The sequence below is a fragment of the Balaenoptera physalus genome (genome assembly GCF_965194825.1).
Source record: "Balaenoptera physalus genome assembly, chromosome: 19".
Classification (NCBI taxonomy): domain Eukaryota; kingdom Metazoa; phylum Chordata; class Mammalia; order Artiodactyla; family Balaenopteridae; genus Balaenoptera; species Balaenoptera physalus.
In genome coordinates this window covers 61,822,681-61,845,101 of record NC_138900.1, presented here as the reverse complement: position 1 = coordinate 61,845,101, position 22,421 = coordinate 61,822,681, and the positions used below count along the sequence as shown (strand labels likewise).

At 38.9% G+C, this 22,421-nt stretch overlaps 1 long non-coding RNA gene across 1 annotated transcript; it reads left to right on the top strand.

Moving 5' to 3' along the window:
• Positions 1-249: 249 nt before the first annotated feature.
• On the top strand, positions 250-19,982 carry LOC309649360. The gene is made up of 2 exons (XR_014257055.1): positions 250-4,913; positions 13,016-19,982. It is a non-coding gene; the product is annotated as an uncharacterized lncRNA (long non-coding RNA).
• Positions 19,983-22,421: the final 2,439 nt, after the last annotated feature.

The following is a 22,421-nucleotide window of genomic DNA, read 5'->3' as shown; positions in this document are numbered from 1 at the left end:
CTCCCTCTCTCTCGCTCTCTCTCTCCAAGCTGAAGAAAAACTTCAGCAGCAAGTCTTGACTACAGTATACAAAAGAAACAAATTGCTAAGTAATTAATCTACATGTGTTAGTTTGTTTTTTTTTAACATCTTTATTGGAGTATAATTGCTTTACAATGGTGTGTTAGTTTCTGCTTTATAACAAAGTGAATCAGTTATACATATACATATGTTCCCATATCTCTTCCCTCTTGCGTCTTTTGTTGTCTTCTCTTCCATAGCACTGGAGGAGCAAGCAAAAACCCAAATGTGCTCAGGATTTTGAGTTGAGTTATCATTTCAGACACTAGCATTAGCATAAAAAATTTTAATTGTATCCATAAAAATGAATATAACCCAGAACTTGAGGGGAAAAATTTTTGAATAATCATTTGGTATGGTCCAATGCCTCTAAGCAAAACAGAATTCAATCTTCCTAAAAGCGATAAATATGTCTCATGTGCCTAGGGATGGAACATCGATCTTCCTATTGCTTAATAATGCAAAGTCTAGAGAGGCAGTATGCTATAGAAAGCATATAGGACTTGCATTTATTAGACACAGGTTCTAGGCCTGGCTACAACCTTTACTAACTGGCTGTATTGCCTTAGGAAAGTCACTAAACCTCTCTGAGACTCATTTTCTTCATCTTCATTACAGAATTTTCATTGCAGATTTTTACTGTAAAGTTCATTACAGTAAAAGAGAGGCTTTAAAAAAAGCTCTAGTGAATTAATAGAGCTAGGCATTGAATATCATAGCTAATAACATCATACACAAAAAGAAATATCTAGATTATGAATTAACAAGGAAAAATAAACCTGATTCTGATAAAGCCTCAAGATATAACTACCAGTTTACAGGAAACAGGAGGCAGGGCACCATATTAAACCACACCACAGAGATGCACCAGCAAAATTCAGACTGGGAAAAACTCTATAAGATAGACAGCCCCAGTGTCTTCGATGACAGAACAGAAAAAAAGTAGCAAGGAAAAACAAAAAGAGAGAAAAAGAGGAAGAAAATATAGATCAAAAAAGATTTAAAGGACATATAAACATTATGTTGTATAAATTTTATTTGGATTCTGACTAAAACAAACAATTGTGGGGAAAAAGCTGTGGAGCCTCCAGTTTCCAATCAGGGATATAGAGAGCTGGATAGAGCATTGCTCTCACCTGTACAACAGCAACAACCAAAAAAAAAAAAAGCCAGATGATTGCAAATTCATGACTTTTCTCAAACCCATTAGAGAACTGAGGTATCAGTTCTCTAATGGGTTTGAGAACTGAGGTATCAACTGGTCCAAAATACAAGGAGAGATAGATACCTATAGGGAGCAAAGAGATGTGACCATACCCTTACCTGGGGTAGATGTCACTGGATGGACACTTATGAGAAGAGCTCAACTAAAATAGTTAACATAGTATTACCAAATCAGATCGAGCATTATATATAAAGAATAATATCTCACAACCAAGTTAAGTTTATCCCAGGAATGCTGATTTGAAAAATCAATCAATGTACTTCACAATGCTAACAGAAAAAAAGAAGAAAAAAATCATATCTAATGGTAAAAGACTCAATGTACCCACTAAGAACAAGCAGGGATGACCTCTCTCACCAACTCTATTCAACATCATACTGGATGCATCACACTGGATACATTCTAGCCAATACAATAAAACAAGAAAAGGAAGTCAAAGGCTTACAGATTGGAGAGGAAGAAAGAAAATGGTCTCCATTCACTGATGACATGATTGTCTACACAGAAAATTCCAAGGGCATTTTTCACAGAACTAGAACACATAATTTTAAAATTTGTATGGAAACACAAAAGACCCTGAATAGCCAAAACAATCTTCAGAAAGAAGAAAAGAGCTGAAGGCATCATGTGCCCTGACTTCAGACTATACTACAAAGCTACAGTAATCAAAACAGCATGGTACTGGCACAAAAGCATACACATAGATCAATGGAACAAAATTGACAGCCCAGAAATAAACCCACATACTTACGGTCAATTAATCTATGACAGAGAAGGCAAGAATATACAATGGAGAAAAGACAGTCCCTTCAATAAGTGGTGCTGGGAAAACTGACCAGCTACATGTAAAAGAATGAAATTAGAACATTCTCTAACACCATACACAAAAATAAACTCACAATGGATTAAAGACCTAAATGTAAGACCAGAAACCATAAAACTCCTAGAAGAAAACATAGGCAGAACACTCTTTGGCATAAATCGTAGCAATATTTTTTTTTAATCTGTCTCCTAAAGCAAAGGAAATAAAAGCAAAAACAAAGAAATGGGACCTAATTAGACGTAAAAGTTTTGCACAGCAAAGGAAACCATCAACAAAATTAAAACACAACCTACTGAATGGGAGAAAATATTTGCTAATGATATGACCAATAAGGGGTTAATATCCAAAATATATAAATAGCTCATACAACTCAACATCAAAAAAACAAACAATCTGATTTAAAAAATGGGCAGAAGACCTGAATAGACATTTTACCAAAGAAGACATACAGGCACAGGAAAAGGTATTCAACATTGCTAATCATCAGGGAAATGCAAATCACCTCACACTTGGAATGGCTATCATCATAAAGACCACAAATAACAAATAACAAACATTGGTGAGGATGTAGAGAAAAGGAAACCCTCATTCACTGTTGGTAGGAATGTAAACTGGTGCAGCCACTATGGAAGACAGTATGGAAGTTTCTCAAAAAATTAAAACGAGAACTACCATAGGACCCAGAAATTCCAGGCCTGGACATATATCACAAAAAAAAAAAAAAAAAAACACTAATTCTAAGATACCTGCACCCCAATGTTCATAGAAGCATTATTTACAATTGCCAAGATGTGGAGGCAACCTAAATGTCCATCAATAGATGAATGGTTAAGGAGAAGTGATACACACACACACACACACACACACACACACACACACACACACACGAATACTACTCAGCCATAAAAAAGATGGAAATTTTGCCATTTGCAACAACATGGATGGAGTTGGAGGGTGTTATGCTAAGTGAAATAAGTCAGACAGAGAAAGACAAATACCGTATGATACCACTTATATGTAGCATCTAAAAAATAAAACAAACTAGTGAATATGACAAAAAGGAAAAAAGATTCACAGATATAGAGAACAAACTAGCGGTTACCAGTGAAGAGAGGGAAAGGAAGAAGGGCAAGATAGTGGTAGGGGATTAAGAGATACAAACTGTTATGTATAAAATAAATAAGCTATAAGTATATATTATACAACACAGAGAAAATAGACATATTACTTTACAATAACTATAAACAGAGTACAACCTTTAAAAATTGTGAATCACTATGTTGTACACCTGTAACTTATATAACATTAAATATCAACTATATCTCAATTTTTAAAAGTGAAAAAAAAAAGGAAATCAAAGGCTTACAGATGGGAGAGGAAGAAAGAAAATGGTCTCCATTCACAGATGACATGATTATCTACATAGAAAATTCCAAAATATATATCAAAAAAATACATCTTAGAACTAGTATGTGAGTTTGGCAAGTTTACCGGATATAAAGTCAATTTTTCTATGACAAATAAGAATTCAAATTTCTTAAAAATTCAATTTACAATAGTACACCAAAAATGAAATTTAGTTTCATATGTGTGAAAGATCTGTACGGTGAAATTTATAAAATACTGAAGGAGGAAACAAAGAACAACCAAATAATCACATTCATGGATTGGAAGACTCAGTATTATTAAGATGTCAATTCTTTCCAATATGATCTATATATTCAACACAAAATCACTGGTATACAACAACCCTCTATACTGCTTTTGAAATTCTTCCATAAATCTAAAATTACCTCAAAATAAAATATTTTTTAAATTATAATTGGGACAATTAAGGAATTATTGTTAATTTGTTTTGGGGTGAGATGAAGGTATTAGGGTTATGTTTTTAAAATCCTTACCTCTTAGAGACATAAATTTAAATTTTAAATAATCAGAAAATCACTAAATGGCAACCCCCATAGAATTACTTGTTTCATGCAAGATTCATGAACGCTAAAATTAGTGAGTGAAACTGTTATGAGAAACAAGATATATATTGTCTCAAAATATCTCCCCACAAGACACTTACTAAATATAAAGAGAATGATAGTAACTTTACAGTGAAGTAGCCTGGCAAACATCTTAACCAAGTACCTCCTGATATCATGCACAGAGAACGACACAGTACCATTTCTTGTATTCCTGCCCAAAATGCATATGAGTCCTAATCATTCAGAGCATTACACAAAACCAAACTGAGGGACATTCTACAAAATGACTGGTCTGTACTCTTTAAAAATGTGGAGATCATGAAAGATAGAGACAGGCTGAATTACTGCTCCAGATTAAAGGAGACAAATGATATGTGAGATCCAAATGCAATATGCGATCTGGGTTAGACCCTGGATCAGAAAAAAAATATTCTCTTTGCTGTAAAGGACATTAATGTGGCAATTGGCAACATTTAAATAGGCTTTCAGGTTGGCTAATAGTGTTGTGTCATTTTAACTTCCTGATTTTGTCCATGGCTATGTTTTTCAGGAATCACACAATTAAGTATTTGGGGAATGGGGCATCATATCTACAACTTACTCTCAAACAATTCAAGAAGAAAATAATACATACAAATCAATTTTCACTGCAAAGTAAAGGAGCTGTTACAGTGGAGGATTATTGGACTGAATGTCAATATTATGACATAGTATGAGTGTGTTTCATGTTTGGTAATTGCAATCATTGTTGCTTTTGTTGTGGTCATCCATGTACAATGCTTGGTGTCAGTCTATTTATCTCTTGTAAAAATAAAATACAGTGTGTGTGTGTGTGAAAAAAAAAAGAAAATAATACATACATATATAATATATAAACACACATATATACTATATATACACACATAGAGAATGAAATTATAGATAGAATATTTATTATATACATGATAAAACAAATGTGTTAAAATGTTTACATTTAGGAGACCAATGTGAACTCTTTGTACTATTTTTGTAACTTTTCTAAAAGTCTGAAATTAACCCAAAATTAAAGGTTTTAAAAATTAACAAAAGAGAGGTAATAACAACACCTTGAGTCTGTGGCCTCCCCTATGTCCACCTTCTGTCTATGCCAGAAGAAAACTGACTCTATGTCTATCATTCATAAGACTATCTCAGCCACTGTTTCATTTTCTGTGGTTGATATATTACCACAAAGTTAGTGGCTTAAAACAACACAAATGTATTATCTTATAGTTCTGCAGGTCAGAAGTCCAAAAGGACTCGTACTGGGCTACAACCAAGGTGTCAGCAGAGCTGTAGCCTTCCTTTCTGGAGGCTCTAGAAGATAATCTGCTTCCTTGACTTTTCCAGCATCTAGAGGCTGTCTGCATTCCTTGGTTCATGGCCCTTACCTCCATCTTCAAAACCAGCAGCATAGCATCTTCAAATCTTTCTCTGACTCCCTTTTCTGTCTTCTTCTTCCACTTCAAAGTACCCTTATGATTTAAAATGAGGCTTACCAGGATAATCCAGAATAATTTCCCTATATTAAAGTCAGCTGATTAACAACCTTAAATTCATCTACAACCTAAATTCTTCCTTGCCATGCAACAATATACTCACTGGTTCCAAAAATTAGGATGTAGACATTTTTTAGGGGCCATTTTTATCTGCCTATCACAGCTATCCTCTACCAGAAATGCCTGGAAATTATGCCCTATCCTAAAACCCAGATCCCTAAATCTTAACTCCTTTAGAAACAGGTCCCTAGGTAATTGAAATTGTTGTGGTGATCGCTCCAGGTTTAACTTCCTCAACTCTCCCATCCCCAATAAACTTTACAGATTTTAGTTATTTCGGTTTTTGTTTGTTTGCTTGTTAGTTGTACAGTCTTCCTTTCTTTGACTGTTATCATTGTCTGAGCCTATAACTTGGAAGGCTGATGCAGACAAAATAAATGTCACTGATAAGAAAACACTTCCTAATGTCTAACTTAAATCACCTTTGTTGAAATGTAACCATAGTTCTTCCTGTCCTCGCTTTGTAAGTAACAGTAAGCAACAAGTCAATATCAACCTAATAAAAACCTTTTAATTTAGAGTCTATCTTTCTAATGCAACACACACACACACACACACACACACACACACACACACACACAGATAATATGTCAACCAACCAGCCAATCCAGGATAAAGGCCAGTCAAGTTACTTTTTGAAGTGATGGAGTGATACAGTCAAGCCCAAAGATAAATAGCCATTCACAAACATGACCTATATGATACCTCCAGCTTTTCTCCCTTAGCCAACATAACCCTACTCAGTCCTTGCCTATTTCCTAAAGTGCTCATAGTTTAGGTTACCCTCTCTTAGTTCTGAGTCCTTCCTAAATCTCCTATGTAAGTTCAGCTTGGACCTGGAGTTTTTTCCTTCTCCAACTGGCAACATCTTTTTCATCTTTCAAGACTTCTCACATGATCCCTTTCTCCCCCAAGAACAATTAGCCATGCTCTTCTTTGTGCTCCCACTGGAGGCACTGGGGGTTCATACCTCCAATATAACACTTAACTCGTGGAACTGAAATTCTCTACATTACCATCAGTTTTGAACTCAAGTCTTGTTTCTGGAATATGGATTCCAAGGAAGCAGCTATTGTTGTTATATTTTATTGCTTATTAAATGAGTCCAGGATTTCTTCCTACCTTTCTGGCTATTCCTTCTTCTATTTTCAGGTTAATTCTCCTTTAACTAGAAGAATTCCAACTCAATGCTAGAATCCTTCAATACTTGGTCCTTCGTCCTCTTCTCTTCTCAGTGTATATTCCTCCCCCTAGTTGACTGTATCCACTCCCTTAGTTTCAATGACTACTTTATGCAAATTACTCCCAAGGTGTATCCAGCCCAGAACTCTTCTCTGAGATTTAGTCCATGCATCCATCATCTCTTGAATGCCTTAAAAGAACCTCACACACATGCTCAAAACAGAAGTCAGGAACTTTCTCCCTGGTAATGAGCACTTTTGGTTACCTTCCCAGTACTCGTTTCCCCCTCCTTACAGCAGTAATATCCTAATTTCCTTTAAGGACTTCACTGCTCCCACTGTTGACCAATCTAGTCTCCATGAGGCTGACCACACCCTCATCCCCAGTTCTAGGGATAGACAGTAATTAACCTAAACCAATCCACATATCCCATCCCTCCCATCACCCTGGGCAGGGTGTCTCTTGGACTGTGGGCATATAATCCAATCAGAGCAACTGAGTCACAGTGATGCCTTAGCTGGGGCTCCTCAAGAGCAAATCCCTCTTCCTGTATGGTGGTATGAGTATGTGGTCATCTTGCTTCTCTAAGTGGCCAAAGGTACCCAAGAGACTGATCCCTGTCACACTGTTTGGCCCCTAGACAAGCCATTCCTAAAGCCAGTTTATCCTTTTTTTTTTCATATGAGTCAACTAATTCTTTCTGTTTAAGCAAGTTTGTATTGAGTTTTCTATCACTCGGATCATATAGACTACTACAGTGAGACTTCTCTGGGAAGCCCCAGGGCAGACATTGTTCTGTTTTTGTTTTTTAATATATAATACCTGTAGACAGCAACTGAATTCCCCCAGAGAATAGTTGAGAAAGAGAGAGAAGTCACCAATGTAGATAAGAAAGCTACATTGTGGACTAAGACAAGGATGTTATCTAAAACAAATGGGTAGAGGTTACTGACCACAAGAAGAATAAAATTCACTGGTATGTGAAAACAAACTCCCAGAATCACTCTGAGCTCTCCCTTTTAGCCAGCACCTCAATTATGATTATTAAGTGCCTGCTCGGCTGCTGTGCAGTGGAAGAGGCAGGGAGGTTTGGTAGCTAGGCAACAGCCTGGAAACTCAAAGGGTAGGAGTTGTGATTCTGGCTCCTCCATAAAAGTGTTAAGTGGCCTTGGGTAAACTTCCCCTGCCTTGTCTTCTTCATCTGAAAAATAGCATCACCAGTCTGCCTTTCCGCATTGAGGGAAGAAAAACAGAGTGAACAGTACACTGCAATCATAGAAAAGTGAGCTTATGGGGCCTAGGGAGTGAGGAACTCATCAGGGGACCAATCTCTCAGCTGAAATCACCACTTCATTACAATCACACTTTATTACATTTGAGCCTGAGTAATCTGTGCCTCAGTTTATCCATCTGGAATGATTCAGAGATAACGGTCAGGTCCTGAGTTAAAATACTAATTAAAATATGTGGTCTTTATTTTTACAGGCTCTAGGGGAAAACCTGGGTGGAAGAATCTCTCCCCACTAAGTACCTTTGGAATTCCTCAAGTACCTCTAACCTAAGCACCTCAAAAGAAAGGTCACAGTTGCCTGATTCACCACACAAACCCCAGTACCTGGTCCAGTGTCTGTTACACAGTTAGTGCTCATTGTGTTTAATGAATGAGTACATTAATTATTTAAATAATATCACCTATTTAAATGGGGAAAAGGCAATATATAACCTCAAGTGAAGCATAACTAGTCTTGAAGGAAAAAAAGTCCATTGAACAACTTTGGAGGAAGTAACCTTGATCTATACTCTAGGGTAAAGTTAAGTCCATGCCAGGTCATGAACAGCCATGAAACAAGATTACTTTGACTAATTCTCTTTTATTTATTTTTACTATTATTTAGAGTAGACCCAAATAATACAGTTACAGCTCAACAGCATTCCTCCCTCCAAATATAACTGTCATTCCTGTAGAGCAAGTTTCAGAAATGTTTATATATTATCAAAATTAAGTTTCAAAATGAGCTACGGCATCTGAAAAAAGGGGATAATAATATTTCACAGAAACTAATTGGAAACTTGTTTTGAAATAAAGTAGTTATTATTTCCATCATGGAGAGATGAAAGTACAGAGATTTCCTTTTATCTCACCAGCCTAGTATCTTACATTATTCAAACTAAAATTAAAACCTGGCCAAATCCTACTGAGGTACTGCATATCAGTTAGAGATTATTCTTCTGGAAATGAACTTTTGTTCACAAATTTCATTATGCAGTTACAAGTGACTATTATTAAAATGTAACATATAAAACTAAATTGTGTTTTTTTCCTGGCCGTGCGCAAGGTTCAATTTCCTATGCAGTATTATTCTTTTCTTCTGGACTTAGTGGCATGCTGTCCCTCTGCCCATTGCCTCAGCATCCAGAGAATCTCACAACACCCACTCCACACGCCTGGAGCTCCCATCAATGCCACTTTTTATTCCTCTATCCTTTGCATCCCAACGAACAGACACCAAAGGACATTCTCCACCTGGAGACCTTGCCAAGGCCCATTTTTATTTTTTCTGCAGACTCAAACCTCAGGCAAAGTGACTACCTACAAAAAGTACCTGGAGCATGATGTTGATCCACTTGCAGCTTTCTGAGTGCCTAACTCTGAAGCTCTTTCTCACCCAACCCCCAGGCCTTGCCACTTCCTACTCATTTTGCCTGGAATGCTCTTCCCTGATCACCTAATTCTGACTTGTCTTTTGGTCTCAGCTTAGAAGGAGCTTTCTCCAGAAAGATTTTCCTGACCTACCTCCCAGCTACTGGATCAGGTACAGCCTCTGTGTTGCCATGGCACCCTGCACCACATGGCACTTGCAACTTCTTAATTGACCCTACCTCTCACCAGATTGTAAGCTCCAAGACAGCAAGACTTACGTCATGTTGCCTCACCATTTTTTTACCAGTTTCCAGCACGGTGATGGGCATATAGCAATTGATCAATAAATAGTTCATGAATTTTGGATTTAGATTCAACTCTGGTATCTGGCCTCTAGGAAAACCAATCTCCCATTTGAATTCCAAAGAATACTCACTATCTTTGGGCTTTCCTGGAATTAACTCTGTGGTTCACTGGAGTTCTCCTTGGTTCTCCACCTTAAGAACTCTAATTTTTCCTCTGCTCATTTCCTTCCACTCCTGGAAGGTCCTGTACAGCACTTCTAGGGTTTGCTCTTCTGGTCAATCTGTTTGAATTGTGCTCATCAACTAGTTTTCAAAACTGGTCCTACTTCTTGGGTTCTTCACATCCATCCCATCTCCTGTACATCCAGGCCATCTTTTGCCCTATTTCCACTCTCTAGTCTACTCTTTAACTCTCTCTAGCTCAATAAGGATGAAGCTTGGTATGAACTTGTTAAGAGAGATTAAAAATGCATCTAGGCACCGCATGGATCTTTGTACAGACAACAATTTTAAGAAACTTCCAATCTTAGTTTTTGTGCATCTACATGACCTCTGCCCTTCATGCTGCTCAAACTTTACCTTTTCCCCGGGACACTGACACTCCACTACCTTCTATTCTAAAAAAATAGCCTCCCACCCCAGTTCTGAAAGTCATTTTCCAATCAGCTCAAAATAGCTTTTCCCTCTGCCTAGGTGCCGCCAATAGCTCCTTTTTCATCACAGGCTTCTAGGTTTATTTGTTTGTCTGTTTGACCCTGATGAAAGGTAGAAATAAGGGCAGGCTTTCCCAGGGAAAAGTCAACCAGGTTATTTTTGCACAGGCTGCTTAAAGACAGTCTTGGTTCATATCTTGGTTACATTTGAAGAAAGGAGATAATGAATATTGCTTATCTTCAGTCTTATTGTTTGCATCATTGGAGATAGGAGAGGATCAATAAATAATATCAAGTTCTCAAGTTAAGAATATATTGAGAAACAAGACAAGGAAGACAGACAACTAGAGATCAAAACATCAGCTTTATTATTATTACTGATAAAACTGATTTGAGAATTTGGCTTGATGTTTGGGCACAAATGGACTTGCTAACACTACTTCTTGACTAGGCAGATTTACCCACCAATCACAGGCATCACTACACTACTGTAGAACCCTCCCCACCCAGGCAGGAGCTGCTTCTGTAAGTTTCTAACATGTGTCAGTACCCTGTAGAATGGAGACTTCCAAGAAAAAAGGCCTGAGTTAAGTAAGTTTAGTTCTTCCTCCTATCAGAAAATGCCAGGAATGTTATGATTGTTATGACAGAGGAAATCCGTCATGAAAACATAAAGGCAGGGGAATGGAGAGTCCCTTGCATACAGCAACCACTCAAATCTATCAAAGCTTCCACCAAAGTCCCTACTATTGTCCCAAGATCTGATAGCTCTGGATTCCCTTGGTGATTGCAAGTTTACCTTTTCATATTGTTATGAAACAATATTTTAGGATTCCCATGAGGTGTTACGGAGCTGTTTGGCTTCATCTGGGACTAAGATAAGCTTTCCTTTAGCATTCAAACTAAGCCAGAAGGCTTGGAAATGGGTGTACTGGTTACTTGAATTCCCTGATGAGGAAGAAAGTCCTTTTTTTAAAATTTCAAACCAGATTCAAATGACAGTCTTTAAAAAACTTCATCCATTTATTTTGCTGCTACCATAAGCACACTAAATGTAATTTAATCTTTCTTTGATGATTCATGATCTGTGAGAGCCTCACATCATCACTATTCCTATGAATTCTCACTGTTTGGTACTGGATACACAGAAACACAAGATACAAAAATTGGATTGAATGGGCAAACTGTGGCTGACCAGGAAGCTCTCGGATGAGGTCAGACTCTTTAAATATATTTGAAAGATCACAGGAATGCATTACAAATGATTATTGGTGGTGTTGGTTGTGATAAGCACTTACTATGTACCAAACACTATTCTAAGCACTTTATGTGTATTAAGTCATTGACTCTGAAGTCCTAGGAGGTAGGCATTATTACCTCCGTTTTACAGGTGAGGTAAATCAGGTTCGGAGAGGTTAACTAACCTGCCCATGGTCTCACTGCTACAGGAAGTAGAACAGCCAGGATCTGCCCTTGGACTGTGTGGTTCCAGAGCCTTCGCTCATAACTAAATGCTAAAACAAGAGAAAATGTGCATAGGAGTATTGAACTGAAAGAACATGATAGGAGAGTTAATCCCTCAATGCATTGTAGTGATATGCTTACGTGAAATATGCTTAAGCCTTTCATCCACAAACTCGGAAACACACACACATCCCTCATCAGCTACAATCAAAGTAAAAAGGATGAACCTAAAAAACACACTCACTGCTTGGGGCACATGATACAACATTAACAATCAACAAAGAGAAAGTCATATATCTCAACTTCTGTTGTATTTCCATCTTCTTTATCAAGGAGAATGATCTTTAAACTCAGGAGGGTTGAATAAATGTAGTTTAGAAGGAATTGAAGTATGAGATAAGTAAGGTGATAGCAAGAGACCATCTTGCTGTTTTAAATGAGTTCAAGCCTCCAGGCCTAAACAAATTACATCCCAGAGTATGGAGAGACTTTGCAGATGTAATCTAAGCGTCACTGTCAGTAATCTTTAAGGGATCATAGAGACTAGAAAAGGTACCAGGGCAATGGAGCTAGAAATACAGTATACCAATTTTTGAACATGAGAAAAACGGTGTATTCCGTGATGTACAGATCCACAAGCTTGACTTCGAAACTCGGTAATACTCTAAGATGATTATATAGACAATTTGTGAGCCCTTAGAAAAGGAAGTGGTAATCACTAGGATTCAGGACGAATTCACTGGGGAAAAGTAATAAAGATCCTGCATTCCTCTTCTTTGTAGGTTTAAGGACTGGTGAAAGTGGGGATGCCATCTACACCATGAGAGATGTGAGAGCAACCTGGCTGAGGCTCCTATAACTCTTTGGGTTACCAGGGTTGACTCAGATGATCTGGCTGGCTGATGGGGTCCCCTTTGCTTTACATTCCATGAAGTCGTACATCTTCTCAGAGAGAAACACCAGAGAGAGAAAAACCTTCATATGAACAAGGGAATACAAATCCTGTGCCTTCCCAAAACTCCCAAAGAAGCTCAGATCCATCTGTGGTTTATATCAATTAGGGCAAGCATATTTACAAAGTCTCTTAATACTCTTGACATCTGATGGGTAAGTAAGACATTGTTTTTAAGAAAATAAATGTCTGGTTGACCATTCATACCAAAAATGCTTGAATTTATAAATCAGTGTCCTTCTGACTAGAGCCTTTCCCTGCAGAGAGTTGCATAGCTCTCATCCTCCCTCCAACAGGACTCTCCCCAATGTCTCCTCCTTAGATAGGTCTTCTCTAATCATCTAAGATAGCATTTGCCCCCTATCATACTCTGAGTACCTTGTTTTATTTGTCTACATAGTTCTTGCAATTAGCTAATGTCACATTATACATTCTAGCTCTTACTACCATCTGACATTGTATTATATACACTATGAGATGTATGTGTGTGTCTGTATGTATGTATGTATATATTTATATATGTATGTATGTCTGTCTCCTCCTTTTGCAGAGCCAACAAATTCTATGTGAATGATGTCCCTACGTTATATGGTAGCCCTGCCCTTTTGAACGTCAGCTCCATGAGGGCTGGGATTTTGCTGTCTTTTTTTTTTTTTACCACTATACCCCTAATCACTAGAACAGTACTGAAGTATAGCTGTGCTCAATAAATATTTATTTCTCAATAATATTTGTCTAATTAATGGATGTCAACCTAGAGAATGGTCTCTAGAGGCTCTATGGCTCTGTTCTTAGCCCTATCCAACATATTAAATTTGACTCAAATAAGGAGAAAGAAAATAAGAGAATTGATTCTGAGCCCATGTCACAAAAACATTTCTTCTTCTTATTATTATTATTACCAAAACCATCACCTACTCAGCAACAGGTACTTATATTATTGTGAATGCTCACAACAAACCTAAAAGGTAGAAATTGTTATCACCTTCATTTTGATATGAGGAAACTGGGCTTGGGGAGTTTCAATAACATGGCAACATTAGACAGCAGGTACAGGAAGCTGGGATTAAAAACCAAGATTGTCTCACTGCAAAGTGCATGCCTTTTTTACAATACTATGATAACACTTACAAAAACATGGAAAAACCTACTTAAATGTGCAGCTGACAGGAAAGCCAGTACATTAGATGAAGGATCAAGATTTTACAAGAAAAAAAAAAAAAAAAAGATTTTACAAGAGTCTGACAGATTTAAATGGCAGGTCAGAATTCCAAAAACATATATATTAGGTATAAAGGTAAAGACCCATATGCCAATTTTAAGAGTCAAATGCAGGTACATGGTGCGGGAAGGAAGAGATGGGGGAAATACTCATTTATTTGAAACAGACCAAGAGGCATCAATCGACCACAAGCTTAATATAAAACACCATTAAGATGTGGCTGTCAAATGAACTAAAATGATATTAAACTGTATTATTCAAGACTTTTTAAAGGGAGGGGGGGATGCAGTTCTGCAGAAACTAGACTAGGAAAACCACAGCCAAAGTAGAGTGCTACGGCCACTAGAATGGTGAAAATATTGTTATGAACATAAGGCTTGGTGAAGCTTGGCCTGGGAGAGAAAAGACTCACAGGGATAAAATAACCATCTGCCTATCTGAAAAGGATCATCACGACAAACAAAAGGACATTCTCTGTTGATCCAGATGAAACAGGTTAGACTAAAGATACAAAGCTTACTAATAATTAGATGCCTTCTCCCCAGTCTATCAGGGAAGATATTCAAGCAGAGGCTACACGACAACTGGCCCAGATACTTTAGTATCTCCCCAACGAGGTATGAAATTTAGTTGATTTTGTGTATTTTTGTTCAATCTCCTCCTTCTACATACAGTGACATTATTTTCTGAACCCCAAACCAAGACCTGTGGTTCTAAACAGGCTGTTGTGTTGCTTCTGGGTTCGAAAGACAGTCCAGCAGATATAGTGCTATTAGCTACCAGAATACTGAGTTTCTGGGAGATGTCAGTGATTGAAATAATGGGGAAAATATTTGAAATTAGGACTTTCCTGGAAAAGGGAATTTGTAAAATCACTCTAGGGCAGGCATTTTTCTCTCCTTGAGTACTCATCTTTTACCCAAATAGGCAGAAGCTCTTGGTTAGCATTCACTCGTTTCTTTCCTAGTACAGCAAGTTTTCTTGAACTATGGCCCCTTCTTCCAAAAGCTGAGAATGAAAATATAACCACTTCAATTCATTCATATTTAGAAAATCAAGCAGCCCTCAGAAAAGCTTCTTGGAGCATAGTAAAACTCCAAGGCCCTCCTACAGAAGCTATGCCAACACTTCCCTCATGATATCACTTCCACCTTTGTGGGGATACTCTAGTCTGTGCAGCTAATCAAGCTCCCAAACTATCCTGGTTCCTCCAGCCTCCAGACCAGAGTGCCTCCCAACCAACTCCCCACCTTGGGATTCTTGCTTCAGAGGTGGGTGGGGCAAAAGAACCCCCACCCCCAGCCTTGGCCAAATCTGGGCTCTCTCTCCTTCTGGAATTACAGTTCAAGATATCACTCATCGGGCTGGTATCAGCTGTTCCCTACTAGACACAATGTTCTTTTCAATAGACTACTTTGTTTCACACTGACAGTCATTTTTCACCCTGCATGGCAGAATTTCAAAGCCAAGAATCCTGTATTACACAGTAAACAATCAAAATTAGACTCCAAATTGCCTTTTTTTTTTTAACCTCTTTATTGGAGTATAATTGCTTCACCATGTTGTGTTGGTTTCTGCTTTATAACAAAGTGAATCAACTATACGTATACATATATCCCCATATCTCCTCCCTCTTGCGTCTCCCTCCCACCCTCCCTATCCCACCCCTCTAGGTGGTCACAAAGCACCGAGCTGATCTCCCTGTGCTATGCGGCTGTTTCCCACTAGCTATCTGTTTTACATTTGGTAGTGTATGTATGTCCATGCCACTCTCTCATTTCGTCCCAGCTTACTCTTCCCCCTCCCCGTGTCCTCAAGTCCATTCTCTACATCTGTGTCTTTAGTCCTGTCCTGTCCCTAGGTTCTTCAGAACCATTTCCTTTTTTAAGATTCTATATATATGGATTTTTTAAATACGATTCCATACAGTATTTGTTTTTCTCTTTCTGACTTACTTCACTCTGTATGACAGACTCTAGGTCCATCCACCTCACTACAAATAACTCAACTTCGTTTCTTTTCATGGCTGAGTAATATTCCATTGTATATATGTGCCACATCTTTATTCATTCATCTGTCGATGGACACTTAGGTTGCTTCCATGTCCTGGCTATTGTAAATAGAGCTGCAAGGAACACTGTGGTACATGACTCTTTTTGAATTATGGTTTTCTCAGGGTATATACCCAGTAGTGGGATTGCTGGGTCATATGGTAGTTCTATTTTTAGTTTTATAAGGAAACTCCATACTGTTCTCCATAGTGGCTGTATCAATTTACATTCCCACCAACAGTGAAAATTGCCTTTGTTGATTTTGATATATTAATCAACTCTTCATGAAAGCTTCTAAACATTTTCAGTTACATCAAAAACAGGCTGGCAACATTTTCCAACTTCAAAAAAAAAGAGGCTTAGTTAAATGTTTGTTTTCTATTCCACAGATACTCTATATTACATATTTGCAACTGTTTCTGTTTTGGGACAGATTGATTAATAGCATCAGTTCTAAAATCCCAGAATGTCCGCAGGGGGAAAAAAAGTACTTCCATCTGTGATCTTTATTAACCAAGGCAGATACATCTATTTTGGTGTGTTTGTTTCTTCCTTCAGCTGTAGCCTTGGGTACCTGCATCTCTCTGAGACTATAGGCTTCATTGTTGCCATTAAATGCCAATTGTTGGTCAGTTGTGCACTCTAGCAGATAGAAGGCAAATAATGGGTCAAATGAGCCCAGGGGAAAAAGCAGTCTTGATACCCCAAAGACCCAGCCTCCCTCCTGTACTTTACGTCTTACTTGACTGGGCAAGAAAACTGGCATTTGAACTAACAATGAAAAGATCCTGAAAAACAAAACAGGAAGTAAGGTATAGTCAACAGGGATGTAAAAAAGAAAATGTATATCGGACAATTATATACTGAATAGATTAGATGATGACAGTAGCTAATGTGCTTAAATTATATAAGTCTATTACTTAAGAAGTGGAAATCACAGGCAGAATGCTACTAAGACAACTGAAATGTTTACACATCCTTCCCTGAACGTATTCCTTAAAAAAAGAGTTTAAGGCTGCTCCTGCTGCTAATTGCTAAAGTTTTTTTGTAACCTTTAAAGGACTATCTTATCTACTAAAACTGACAAGTTATAAGGATTTACTGAATCCCTGCAGTTTGCAGTGTGTCATGTGCAAGATACAAAAGAATTAGAATACAGATTTGTTCACAAAAAGGCTTACAGGCATTACAGGATAGAAACTGGACAAAAACACTTGCAAAACATGTAAGAATACTCAAATGTGGAAATGAATGTGATATATTATATAATTAGATGGGGCTTTTTGTGACCCTACAATGGAATTTCACCTCCCTTATTGAAATGAAACACAGAATTTGAAAGCTTTTAGCATTTGAAAAAGTTTCTCCCAGAGGACAGAGGGGCTAACAAGTGATCACTGCTCTGCCCTGTGATTTTTCACAGACACAGACACACACACACACACACACACACACACACACACAGTTTTCTTGGCACTCCTTAATACAAATGAGACACACTAAAATTTTCAAAACGACTTTACTATTTCACTTTGTGTAAGATGCATAAAAAGCAGTAAAGCTTATGGAGTCCAGCATAATAGCTACATAAACCCCTTGGTCCCAACAAATATTCACATTCTTATTCCCCAAAGGAGCTAGTGATTCAACACTAATCTGAGACTGTGGGCCTCATGGATGCCATTAAAGACAGAATTTTTAGGGCCTGTCCTAATATTCTCCCAGCTTACGGAAACCTCTCATCTCCAGCATAAACTGTACTTTAATTCTTTATATCAAGATGGGGTGGAAATTTCAGGATGCCAGAAGATTGAGACTCACATGTTTTTTATTTCCTATCAAATGAAATGCCAAACAATATCTCAATATTACTCATACTACTTCCAGAAGTCTGCCTGAAAGTGAAAGAATTTTAATCATCCAAAGCTGGTATTGCTCAATTAGGGAGTGAAGCGGAAAATGAAAAGACATTTCACCCCTACAGGTGAGTTTCTGTACGGACTGAATTGGAGGAAGTTTTCCTAGAAAGTAGACAGAATCCTGAAAAAGGTTTTGACTTGTCTATGGACAGAAATCAAAAACCCACAGTGACATCCTTCACACCTTTGTTTTGCCTTATATGGAACAGGAAAGAACAGTTTCTTCCCAGTCTCTCTCTACAGACATACCTACTAAAAGTGCTGGCAAGCAGGTGTTCTCAATTAACAGGCTTTAAGCAGGTATTTCTTAAGCTTTATGCAGATATTTCTTTTCTTCCTCCTCATTCTAAATATACAGCAGCCTATCTACCAGAAAGGGGAATAGGGGTGTTGTTCTTTGATTAAGAACAGTGATCATAATCTATTAGTCTACTGAACACCAAGAAAAGAAGAAATCACTATACTGCAATGCCAAGGGCCCAGGTCCCACGTGAGTACTTTCCTAAGGGTCTCTCTGAAGAGGCCCCATCTGTGCAGCTCACTCACAGTTTACTTTGCCTAGATGACTGATAAAATACCTAAGGGTACCCTGTCACCCTTAACTGAGACCCCCATCCTCTAAATTCGTGGTCTGGTAGCTAATGACAAATCTCTTCATGGAACCTCCTTAAAAGAAAGGTTACTCCCCCTTTACTATGAAAGGGGGATACTACTCGGTCAGTAACTATACACAGTAAGAGTGTGTAAAGAGATAGTAGCCAAAACGGAGTGTCTTATTCAGGAGTGAAATTAATTAAGGAAGATTTCCTAAAGGTGGTAAGGCCTCCGTATAGACTTGATCATTATCCAACAGTATTTATTTTATACGGCTCCTATAAATTGTAACCCTGGTGATTTACATGAATGAATTAACACCTATGTCTAGTAATCATCCAGCAGAAAAATTAAATATATCTGAAATATATGTCAAGTTAATTTTTTGTTTCATTTATCACAACACGTATCCCAATTCACATATGTTCAGTCTTCTTAATCTACAGCTGCTAGTGCATGATCCTGTCCTCATGACTTTTATAAAAAAGGAGGAAAGTTAATTTTAAGACACCTAAGACACATTTTTAAGAACTAAGACACATTTTAAGGCGCATTTCCGTTAGGAAAACACTATGTCAATTCAAAGGCAATGGCTGTGCTAACGTAACAAAAGATCTATAGCATTCCTTATACTGTCTGAAGTAATCACCCATTCAGGTTGGCCCCAGAATGATGGTATCCAAAGAACTTAAGAGAGGAAATGAAACTGCAGCAAAATGGGACCCTATAAGATTAATAATTTTATAATTTAATATTTACATAATTGTACCTAAAACATTAACTCAAGGTATGAAGAAATATAACTGGTTAATATAAGTTTAAATACTTACAATTATCAAGATAGTGGTCATTAGCAAGTGAAACCACAAGAGAAGAGGCCCATGCTATGCCTGGTCCTGCTGAGCAATTTTCAGACGTCAGCTCATTCTGGCAACTATGATTAAAGAAGACACAGAAACCAGAATTATAATTACATGACATTACGCTGTAGCATGTTTCCATTGAAAATAGTAAAAGGCTGAGTAAAATTGGCTTAAACAATGACTTTTACTATATCACAAAACAGGACGTCCAGAGGTAGAATAGCTCCAGTGAGTTCACTGAGTAATTCAACAACATCAAGAAGGACCCAGGGGGGCAGAGCTTCAAGATGGCAGAAGAGTAAGATGCGGAGATCACCTTCCTCCCCACAGATACATCAGAAATACATCTACACGTGGAACAACTCCTACAGAACACCTACTGAATGCTGGCAGAAGACCTCAGACCTCCCAAAAGGCAAGAAACTCCCCATGTACCTGGGTATGGCAAAAGAAAAAAGAAAAAACAGAGACAAAAGAATAGGGACGGGACCTGCACCAGTGTGAGGGAGCTGTGAAGGAGAAAATGTTTCCACACACTAGGAAGCCCCTTCGCGGGCAGAGACTGCGGGTGGCGGAGGGGGGAAGCTTCAGAGCCACGGAGGAGAGCACAGCAACAGGGGTGTGGAGGGCAAAGTGGAGAGATCCCCACACAGAGGATCGGTGCCGACCACCACTCACCAGCCCAAGAGGCTTGTCAGCTCACCCGCCGGGACGGGTGCGGGCTGGGAGCTGAGGCTCGGGCTTCGGTCGGATCCCAGGGAGAGGATGGGGGTTGGCTGCGTGAACACAGCCTGGAGGGGCTAGAGCGCCACAGCTAGCCGGGAGGGAGTCCGGGAAAAGGTCTGGAGCTGACGAAGAGGCAGGAGACATTTTCTTGCCTCTTTGTTTCCTGGTGCGCGAGGAGAGGGGATTAAGAGCACCGCTTAAAGGAGCTCCAGAGACGGGTGCAGAGGCGCGGCTATCAGCGTGCACCCCGGAGACGGGCATGAGACGCTAAGGCTGCTGCTGCAACCACCAAGAAGCCTGTGTGCAAGCACAGGTCACTATCCACACGCCCCTCCCGGGAGCCTGTGCAGACTGCCACTGCCAGGGTTCCGTGATGCAGGGACAACTTCCCCGGGAGAACACACGGCATGCCTCAGGCTGGTGCAATGTCATGCCGGCCTCTGCCGCCGCAGGCTCGCCCCGCGTTCCCTGCCCCTCCCTCCCCCCGGCCTGAGTGAGTCAGAGCCCCCTTATCAGCTGCTCCTTTAACCCCGTCCTGTCTGAGCAAAGAACAGACGCCCTTAGGCGACCTACACGCAGAGGCAGGTCCAAATCCAAAGCTGAACCCCAGGAGCTGTGCGAACAAAGAAGAGAAAGGGAAATCTCTCCCAGCAGCCTCAGGAACAGCGGATTAAATCGCCACAATCAACATGATGTACCTGCATCTGTGGAATACCTGAATAGACAACGAATCATCCCAAATTGAGGAGATGGACTTTGGGGGAAACGATTTTTTCTTTTTCCTTTTTCTCTTTTTGTGAGTGTGTATGTGTATGCTTCTGTGTGTGATTTTCTCTGTATAGCTTTGCTTTTACCATTTGTCCTAGGCTTCTCTCTGTTGGGTTTTTTTTTTCTTTTTTTTTTTAGTATAGTTTTTAGCACTTGTTATCATGGGTGGATTTGTTTTTTGGTTTGGTTGCTCTCTTCTTTCTCTCCTTTTTTTTTTTTTTACTTTAAAAAGTTATGTTAATAATTATTTTTTACTTTAATTATTTTATTTTACTTTATTTTATTTTATTTTATCTTCTTCTTTCTTTCTTTCTTTTCTCCCTTTTATTCTGAGCCGTGTGGATGACAGGCTCTTGGTGCTCCAGCCAGGCATCAGGGCTGTGCCTCTGAGGTGGGAGAGCCAAGTTCAGGACACTGGTTCACAAGAGACCTCCCAGCTCCATGTAATATCAAACGGCAAAAATCTCCCAGAGATCTCCATCTCAACGCCAAGACCCAGCTCCATTCAACAACCAGCAAGCTACAGTGCTGGACACCCTATGACAAACAACTAGCAAGACAGGAACACAAACCCATCCATTAGCAGAGAGGCTGCCTAAAATCATACTAAGGACACAAACACCGCAAAACACACCACCAGACGTGGACCTGCCCACCAGAAAGACAACATCCTGCCTCATCCACCAGAACACAGGCACTAGTCCCCTCCACCAGGAAGCCTACACAACCCACTGAACCAACCTTAGCCACTGGGGACAGACACCGAAAACAACAGGAACTACGAACATGCACCTGCAAAAAGGAGACCCCAAACACAGTAAGTTAAGCAAAATGAGAAGACAGAGAAACACACAGCAGATGAAGGAGCAAGGCAAAAACCCACCAGACCTAACAAATGAAGAGGAAATAGGCAGTCTACCTGAAAAAGAATTCAGAATAATGATAGTAAAGATGATCCAAAATCTTGGAAATAGAATGGAGAAACTACAAGAAAGGTTTAACAAGGACCTAGAAGAACTAAAGAGCAAACAAAAAGTGATGAACAACACAATAAATGAAACTAAAAATTATCTAGAAGGGATCAATAGCAGAATAACTGAGGCAGAGGAACGGATAAGTGACCTGGAAGATAAAGTAGTGGAAATAACTACTGCAGAGCAGAATAAAGAAAAAAGAATGAAAAGAATGAAAAGAATTGAGGGCAGTCTCAGAGACCTATGGGACAACATTAAATGCACCAACATTCGAATTATAGGGGAACAGAAGAAGAAGAGAAAAAGAAAGGGACTGAGAAAATATTTGAACAGATTATAGTTGAAAATTTCCCTAATATGGGAAAGGAAATAGTTAATCAAGTCTAGGAAGCACAGAGAGTGCCATACAGGATAAATCCAAGGAGAAACAAGCCAAGACACATATTAAT